The sequence below is a fragment of the Macrotis lagotis genome, chromosome 1 (assembly GCF_037893015.1).
Source record: "Macrotis lagotis isolate mMagLag1 chromosome 1, bilby.v1.9.chrom.fasta, whole genome shotgun sequence".
In the NCBI taxonomy this organism is placed as follows: domain Eukaryota; kingdom Metazoa; phylum Chordata; class Mammalia; order Peramelemorphia; family Peramelidae; genus Macrotis; species Macrotis lagotis.
This window is the reverse complement of record NC_133658.1, coordinates 576,645,611-576,653,833: the sequence shown is the minus strand read 5'-3', so window position 1 is coordinate 576,653,833 and position 8,223 is coordinate 576,645,611. Positions and strand designations below refer to the sequence as shown.

The window sequence follows — 8,223 nt, the reverse complement described above, 5'->3', positions numbered from 1 at the left end:
TTGTATTCTCACAATTTAAAATGCAAGATTACTTAAATAGACAACATAAGTCCTTAAAAAATAAAAAGAACATTCTGGAAATAAATTAGTGGCAGTTGGTAATATTAAATCAACTACTGCATAAGAATTCCATTCCAGTGTACCATATCTTCTTGTGTGTTTTTATGATTTAGTTTAACCCACTCCCAACTCCCAAAATTTGGAAAATTTCAGCTTTCATTTTTTTTAAAGCAGTGCAAAATTTTTCTGGTTAGGTTAATACAATACATAGAACATAAAGGACAAAAATATAAGTGACATGTCAACATCTATGTACTGTTTTCATTCTAGTTATAAGTAAGCATATTATTCACTTAGGTTAGGCATATTATTTACCTTTTCTCTAGTGTATATAAAGCAAAGCCATTAATCTAAATTTGAAGTATACATACAATACATATACAAACTGATGCAAAACATCTTTCTCATAGGTAACATTACATTTAAAAAATAGTGGAAATTGAATACTTGTGCCATTGATTTGTTTGTTTGTTTGTTTGACTTGAACGAAAAGAGAACATTCAACTTAGGGAGGGTTGTACTGATAATAAAGCTCTTGTAGTTAAAAATGTCTTCCTCTCCCTTTATACTTACCACAGACTACACAATATCCTGAGAGGATTCATCATGACAGAAATGTCAATCACAGCTTTAAGACCTAACTTCAGAAGAAATTTATGTGAAAGCAAACTGGAACGTGGGACTCCATCTTTCTTTTCAAAGAAGTGGTCTTAATTTGTTTCTTATAGAAAAAGTTTGTCAGTTTATTATAAATATATCTAACCCATTAATTTTTGCAGTTTTCGGGTTAATTATAGTCCACCACTTCATTTATGTAAAGTCTACAAATAGAGGTCAGTAGAGATCATCTAATCTTAAGACATGACATCATCTATTCAAGTCCTGGGCACAATCCCTCACCAGTAAGAGCACAGCATGCCTGGATATGCCACTGGTGATCTTTAATTGAAGTTAGCTTCAAAAACTGGGAAATTTCAGCTACTGTCATACATTCTCTAACATCCTGTTTGTTAGCAAAAATCAGCAATCCAGCTTTTCTTAGATCTTCATGTGCTAACATTTTATAGAGTTCTTCTCTAAGTTACAGAAATCCTCTCTCGGTCTGTACTGTCCACAACAGCAATGACAAACTCAGTGTTCGTATAGAGATTCTTGGCCACCAATATCCCACATTAGGAAACGTGTATTGTTAACTACTATTTCTTCTACATTACTTCCTATAGTAGGAGATGTGTGTACAACTTCATTCATAGAAAATTGGTAAAGAATGGTGGTTTTCCCCGCATTATCCAGACCAACAATGATAACTTTGTGCTCCTGGTGATTGAACAGTCTCCATATCCTGGTGAAGAGGATTCCCATCCTCAGGGTGGCAGCCCCCCGCCCCAGCCGCCTCGCCTGCCCTCCCTCAGCTCAGTACCCTACGGCCAAGGGGAAGGAGGAGGAGGAAGAGGAGGAACGCGAGCCAGGGACCCTCCGGCCGCCCCCTGCCCGCTCTACGGGAGACCGAAGGCCAGGCTGCAGCGCTGCAGGAGGCCCAGCCGTCACTGAGGTGCGCTCCGGGATCGCGGACATCGCTGCCTCGTCGGAAGGAGCCTCCTATTTCATTTACTCTTAAACAAGAATATTTTATTAATATAAAAAAATTATTTGTACAAAATGAGAATAAATATTAAAGAAAAAATAAAGACCATAACTGAACACAAAACTTCTTGACTCCTGAGCCAATGCTCTCTCCACTATGTCATGGATATCATAACCAGTTTGGGGGTAACTCAGGACCTTTAACCTGGTCTTATCCCTCCTATATGGCTCAGGCCAGAAGTAACATCACTATAAAGTTGGAAGGCGAAGAAAAAAAGGGATTAAATCAAATCCATCAAACATCAATGGCAATAAAAGAACTCTTCCACACTGATAATCTTTAGGAATAATTTCTAAAATTTCTTTAAAAATTCAGAAGAAAAAGAGCAAAAATGACTTAAATCCTTGAAACTCCCTAGCTTATCCCAGTGTGATTCCAGTAATTTATACCTGGTGATTTGCTTAACTTACATTTACATTAAGCATATGTGCACTTAGATGTTAGAACATATAAAATCAGAAATGGAAGTATCTTTAGAAATATCCTTTCCAACAATTGATGAAACACTTCTAGGTTGCTTAAAGCATATTTTTGTCAGTTGTATTCATAATATACAGTAAAATATCTATTGGGCTAGTTTCTATTTTTGTCCACACCTTTCATTTCTCTGATATAAGGATTTACTAATGAAATTTTCTTTATCTTTGTAGTTCTTCTGTAACTCAAAGATTTAGGGATTTTCCTGAGGTACTAAGTAATTAAGTGACTTGTCCAGGATCACAAAATCACTATGTGTGGGAAGTATTCCTTTAGCCCAAGTTTTTATATTTCTTTACTACAAGACCAGATCTTTATCCATTACATGTCACTGTGTAGCTGCTAGCTACTTGGGTTCAGTTCTGCTTATGAGGAATCATTATTCAGACTCAGGAAAGCATGGGTGGAAGTAAAACAAAAATTTATTAAAAAGGTTGCAAGACATAGGAAGTCTAGAGAGAGAAAGAGAAAGATAAAAGAATAGCCAAGCAGTGTTGACTGGGCCATTGTCAGAGAAGACTAAGCTGGCCCTGAACTGACCAACTCAGGTCTTTATGTCTTGCTTCTTATGCAGAGGACAAAAGGTAAACTCCTTTTCTCTTATTAGACCCAGAATTAGGAAGGAGATCAGTATACAAATTTTACATTAAACAATGGTACTTTTAGAATGGGGGTACTTAGAATGGGGAGGGTCCCCCACCCAAGATTACAATTGTTTCTGTTACAATCATAATTCTCTACTTCAAGTCAATTTACATCTCAAGAGTCAATTTACATTTCCACCCAAATTCTTTCTGTTACATTCACATTGTCTTCATCTTCCCCTGCATCAGCCTCTCACTATCTGGTATATAGTACCTGAAACTATCTAAAGCTGACTAGTCTGGGATGCTACTTAGTTGTTAGTTTTGATTGAGGTATGTATTTACTAGATTCAGAACAACAACTAGATTAAAAGAGCATATTTTAGAGTATGACAATCTTAAAATAATAAAATATCCAAGTTAATAGTAAATCTGGGATTTAAAATAAAGACATTCAGAAGCAATCATCACTTTTAAAATAATGATAATTTCACTCTTATCTCTTTCCAAGCCTGCATTAATCACTTAGATAAGACTTACCAAACATTAAATTATATTTTTATTCCAAGGGAATAAAGTATAAAATGAAAGTATAAAGAGCATGGAGGAGGGGGAAGGGAATCATTCATTTGGTTTTTTGTTTTTTTTTATTTATTTTTATTAAAGATATTATTTGAGTTTTACAATTTTCCCCCCAATCGTGCTTCCCTCCCCCCACGGAAAGCACTCTGTCAGTCTTTACTTTGTTTCCATGTTGTACCTTTGATCCAAATTCGGTGTGATGAGAGAGAATTCATATCCTTAAAGAAGAGAAGTCTAAGAGGTAACAAGATCAGACAATAAGATATCTGGGTGTTTTCCCTAAATTAAAGGGAATAGTCCTTGCACTTTGTTCAAACTCTACAGCTCCTTATCTGGATACAGATGGCACTCTCCTTTGCAGACAGCTCAAAATTGTTCCCGATTGTTTCACTGATGGAATGAGCAAGTCCATCAAGGTTGATCATCACCCCCATGTTGCTGTTAGGGTGTACAGTGTTTTTCTGGTTCTGCTCATCTCACTCAGCATCAGTTCATGCAAATCCCTCCAGGCTTCCCTAAAATCCCATCCCTCCTGGTTTCTAATAGAACAATAGTGTTCCATGACATACATATACCACAGTTTGCTAAGCCATTCCCCAATTGAAGGACATTTACTTGATTTCCAATTCTTTGCCACCACAAACAAGGGCTGCTATAAATATTTTTGTACAAGTAATGTTTTTACCCTTTTTCATCATCTCTTCAGGGTATAGACCCAGTAGTGGTATTGCTGGGTCAAAGGGTATGCACATTTTTGTTGCCCTTTGGGCATAGTTCCAAATATCTCTCCAGAAGGGTTGGATGAGTTCACAGCTCCACCAACAGTGTAATTGTGTCCCAGATTTCCCACAACCCTTCCAACAATGATCATTATCCTTCCTGGTCATATTGGCCAATCTGAGAGGTGTGAGGTGGTACCTCAGAGAAGCTTTAATTTGCATTTCTCTAATAATTAATGATTTAGAGCATTTTTTTCATATGGCTATGGATTGCTTTGATCTCCTCATCTGTAAATTGCCTTTGCATATCCTTTGACCATTTGTCAATTGGGAATGGCTTTTTGTTTTAAAAATATGACTCAGTTCTCTGTATATTTTGGAAATGAGTCCTTTGTCAGAATCATTAGTTGTAAAGATTGTTTCCCAATTTACTACATTTCTTTTGATCTTGGTTACATTGGTTTTATCTGTGCAAAAGCTGTTTAATTTAATGTAATCTCAATCATCTAATTGGTTTTTGGTGATGTTCCCCCAACTCTTCCTTAGTCATAAACTGCTCCCCTTTCCATAGATCTGACAGGTAAACTAGTCCTTGATCTTCTAATTTGCTTATAGTACTATTTTTTATGTCTAAGTCCTGTAACCATTTGGATCTTATCTTGGTAAAGGGTGTGAGATGTTGGTCTAATCTAAGTTTCTTCCATACTAACTTCCAATTATCCCAGCAGTTTTTATCAAAGAGGGAGTTTTTATCTCAATGGCTGGACTCTTTGGATTTATCAAATAGCAGATTATTATAATCATCTCCTGCTTTTACACCTAGTCTATTCCACTGGTCCACCACTCTGTTTCTTAGCCAATACCAAAGAGTTTTGATGACTGATGCTTTATAATACAATTTTAGATCAGGTAGGGCTAAGCCACCTTCTTTTGCACTTTTTTTCATTAAGCTCCTGGCAATTCTTGACTTTTTATTTCTCCATATGAATTTACTTACAGTTTTTTCTAACTCATTAAAGTAATTTTTTTGGAATTTTGATTGGTAGGGCACTAAACAGATAGTTTAGTTTTGGTAAATTGTCATTTTTATTATATTAGCTCTACCTCTCCATGAGCAGTTGATATTTGCCCAGTTGGAATCATTCATTTGTATAGGAAGAAGTAAATGGTTTATAATCTAAAGGCAGAACTGACTTCTCAGTTTTACTATTCCCCTTTCCCAGATGGGAGGAAAGACAAAATTTGGATTTGTACAGAATATTTAATGGAAAGTTGATTTAATGGAGAATTGCCCTAGTGGAAAGTAGGCATGTGCATAGTCTCTTCAGTCAACATTCTTATCTCTCCCAACAATTTCCCTGCTAAAGTCTAGGAGGAAAAGGAGAAAGGAACAATGGGTGTCCAATTGTTAATGCAATTGATGAACCACTCAGTCCTATTCATTGCTCGCTTTTTTTTGTGTGTGACCTAGGGTAGACAGTCTTCCAGCTCCCTCTTCCCAAAAATCTACAAAAGCTGAATTCAAGAAGCCAACACCAAATAATTGCACTTTGAGGGCAGAATTTATTTTCCATTTTTGAAATCTGATATCTCCACAGCAATGCTCTCCAGGCAGATCAGGGTTACATTTACAAATGTTTGTATACATTTCAAGTGACTTGAATAGCAGATCTTGATAAGATAAAGTTGCTTTAAAATTTTTGAAAAACTGATTGTCTTCTAATTCCAGACTTACTTAGAGTCTTCAGGTGATAACCTCCTTTAGGACCAGTTGTTACTATATTCTACATCCACTGGGGAGGGAGAAGAGAATCTCCTGTCATGTAGTTAATAAACCTCTCTCTACCTTCTGAGGAGAGCTATAATTCTTCCCTTTAGCAATGTTTCTTAATTACAGAAGGTTGTACTTGTGAGGACTAAACAACTCTTTTTGTAACCAGCTTTTCTTCTATGAAGTTGCCTATGAAGCTTAATATAACTTTATTTTTAATTTATATTGTTAACGTTTGTTTTGGAATCACCTTTATTTCCAAATATATTCTTCTCCCTCTCTCCATTCCCACACAGAAAACCACCCTTTGGAGCAAAAGATAACTAAGTAAGAGGAGGAAAAATACAGTATAGCAAATCTAAACACATGTACTGAATCAGATAGTAAAATCAAAGAAAAACATCATTTCTAGCAAGTTTCTCATGCTTGGAAAAATAAAATATTCAGATGGAGCCAAGATAGTGAAGTAAAGGCAGGGATTTGCCTGAGTTCTTCCCATACCTTTCCAAATACCTTTAAATAATGACTCTAAACAAATTGTAGTGTCAGAACCCACAAAAAGAACAATTTTCTAGGCAAAGACAACTTAGTAAGTTTGAAGAGAAGGTCTATTGCACCAGGGTGAAAGAGGTGTGCATTTTAGCAAGGAATTTGTTTGACCCCAGCAAATCAGGTACATACCTGAAGCAACTGAATCAATGGCAACAGTGATAGTTTCTTATCTGTTTTTTCCATCTGTCCAATTTTGCTTTTTAATGCATTCTTCTCCTCAATAACTTTTTGAACTGTTTTATCCATTTGACCTAAGCTGGTTTTTTCTTCAGCATTTTTTTGGATTTCCTTGACTAAGCTGCTGACTTCGTTTTCATGTTTTTCCTGCATCTCTCTCCTTTCTTTTCCCAGTTTTTCTTCCAACTCCCTTATTTGATTTTCAAAGTCTTTTTTGAGCTCTGTCATAGCCTGAGCTCAATTTCTGTTTTTTTTCTTGGAGTCATTAGATGCAGGAGCTTGTGTTTCCTCATCTTCAGACTGAGTATTTTGATCCTTCTTGGGCTCATTTGCAAAATATTTCTCAATGGTCTTCCTCTTATTTCTTTGCTTGCACATTTTCCCAGCTTGGGCCTGGTTTTGGGGTGCTTCCTGAACTTTTGGGACACTCCCACAAGGGTCTCAGTGTGTGAGGCTCTGTCCTCCCTCCTGGTCTGTGAATGACCAGAAGTGCCCCCCTCTGCCATGGGGCTGAGGTGGGGGGGGGGCTGCTATTCTATTGGGGAGGCCTAGACTGAGATTAGGATCTGAATGTAGTCCAACAGTGGTAGTTTCTAGACAGATCTCTCAGCCCTCAGAAGATGGGGGTGTCAAATAACTAATCATTAGGAGATTACAGGAGATTTCTTTATTAGCACTGAGGCAGAACTCTATTGCTTTGCCCATATTCAGAGACAGGTCACAGGTGGCAGTCCCAGGGTGAGGAGGATCACTAGCACACCAAAACTTGCAACCAGAATGGAGAAGTTCCCCACAGTTCCAGGGCAGAAAAGAGTTCTTGTGGTCATAGGCCACAGGAGAATACTAAATATCTTTCCTTAGATCATGATTGAGAAATGAAAACTTACAGTTCCCTAGAAACATCTCTGAGAATAACTGCAAAAAAATCCTTTAAGTTTGAGACAGTGCACCTTCCATCCTGGCAGGAGAGTCATACTTTAACAAAGAATTAAAAGTCAAGTAATAGGAAAATGAGCAAAGAATAGGAAAAAAAAAATCTGACCATGGGAAGTTACCAGTGACTGTGGTGACAAGGAAGATCAAAACACACACTCAGAAGAAAATAGCAAAATCAAAGTACCTCCATCCAAAGCCTCCAAGAAAAATATAGAATAGCTCAAAAAGATTCTGAAATCAAGCTAGAGAGGTAAAGGAAGAGAAATAAGAATGATGCAAGAAAATCATGGAAAATAAGTCAATAGGTTGGTAAAGAAGACAAAAAATACTGAAGAAAATAATATCTTTAAAATTAGCTTAGGCCAAATGGTAACAGGGGTACAAAAAACCAATTAGGAGAATACTTTAAAAAGTAGATTTGACCAAATGGAAAGAGTGATACAAAAACTCACTGAAAAAATATAGTTCCTTAAAAGTTAGAATTGAGTGGGGTGGCTAGGTGGCACAGTGGATAGAGCACTGGCCCTGGAGTCAGGAGTACCTGAGTTCAAATCTGGCCTCAGACACTTAATAATTATCTAGCTGTGTGGCCTTGGTCAAGTCACTTAATCCCATTGCCTAGCAAAAACCTAAAAAAAAAATTAGAATTGAGTCAAATGAAAGTTGATGACTTTATGAAAAATAGAGAAACAATAAAACAAAACCAAAAAAGTGAAAAAA

The 8,223-nt window shown here is 36.7% G+C and overlaps 1 pseudogene; it reads right to left on the bottom strand.

The window, feature by feature from the left end:
* Positions 1 to 477: 477 nt before the first annotated feature.
* On the bottom strand, positions 478 to 1,430 carry LOC141521522 (ADP-ribosylation factor-like protein 5A pseudogene; annotated as a pseudogene).
* Between the last annotated feature and the right edge of the window lie 6,793 nt (positions 1,431 to 8,223).